The sequence below is a fragment of the Gavialis gangeticus genome, unplaced genomic scaffold, assembly GCF_001723915.1.
Source record: "Gavialis gangeticus isolate Ggan-Ray unplaced genomic scaffold, GavGan_comp1, whole genome shotgun sequence".
NCBI lineage: Eukaryota > Metazoa > Chordata > Crocodylia > Gavialidae > Gavialis > Gavialis gangeticus.
The window spans coordinates 234,470,020-234,471,005 of NW_017729032.1; the positions used below are offsets into that span (position 1 = coordinate 234,470,020).

At 56.5% G+C, this 986-nt stretch overlaps 1 protein-coding gene across 1 annotated transcript in view; it reads right to left on the reverse strand.

The window, feature by feature from the left end:
- The window catches only part of LOC109302861 (multidrug resistance-associated protein 1-like), an 87,568-nt gene that overhangs the window by 86,444 nt on the left and 138 nt on the right, over positions 1 to 986 (reverse strand). The window lies entirely within an intron of this gene.

Below are 986 nucleotides of genomic sequence, written 5' to 3' on the forward strand. Positions count from 1 at the left end.
GCTTTTATCTAATAGCTAATAGTGCCCGAATCAGCTTTTAGATAGGAGTACCAGAAACCCCTACGAAAGCGCTTGATCTATACATTCACTGGGGAACCGGGTCCAACTAACGCAGTTCTTCTTCTGGTAAAGCGCCTTCTCCACCCCATCTCTCAGCGCCCGAGATGCGTGCGCCACTTAGGCGCAGATTTGATCATTCTGACCTAAAAGCAAAAAAACAACCCGTGGCAGTGGTTCTCCAAGTTTTGGGGGTTTTTTGCAAGTTGCCGAGCGTCTCGGTGGACCACTTACGCTTTTTGTTGTTCTACAAATCAAAGCACACCGCTCCTATTTTAACAGCAGTAGTCTTACCCTACAAGTACAGATACTTCTGATTGTTCCGCAACCGTTCTGCGGCCTACCTGGATGCTTGAGACCCTCTGCCCCAAGGTATTTCTGTTAGCAGCCCTCCAGCTGCCAAGAGCCATTAGGTCCCAGCCTGCAAACCCACATAGCAACCAAGCCTCTCCCTTGATAGTTTCCCCAGGCGGGACAGGCCAAAGGTGGGAGAAAAGGCGCAGAGCCAGGTGGCCTCTGAGATCAGTCCCACCCCGCGCCGGCCTCTTCCCGAGCCGAGCAGCGGAGCGAGAACAGCTCCAAAGGCCGGCCCAGCCCCGGGACGAGGACAAGCTGGAGGGCAGGCACCTGGCGCAGGGCAAGGGCTGCAAGGGGGGGCAGTGGAAGCCAAGGGCCTTCCGGAGGGCCACAAGGGCCTCTTCCCGAAGGACAGGAGAGGCCGCCACCCTGCTCGAACGCCACCACACGGAGCTCTCTTTCTAAGACGCATCCTGATTCGAGTCATTTTGTCCTCCCCGCAATCCCACACCCTGGGGTTTTTTTAAACGTGTTGCGAATAGGCTAATCCCGCCTGTTTGCAGAAGAGCACGGACGATGCTCCCCCCCCGCCCCAATTTGGGGCCAGGCTCAAAGCCCTGCCGTGTCGCGAC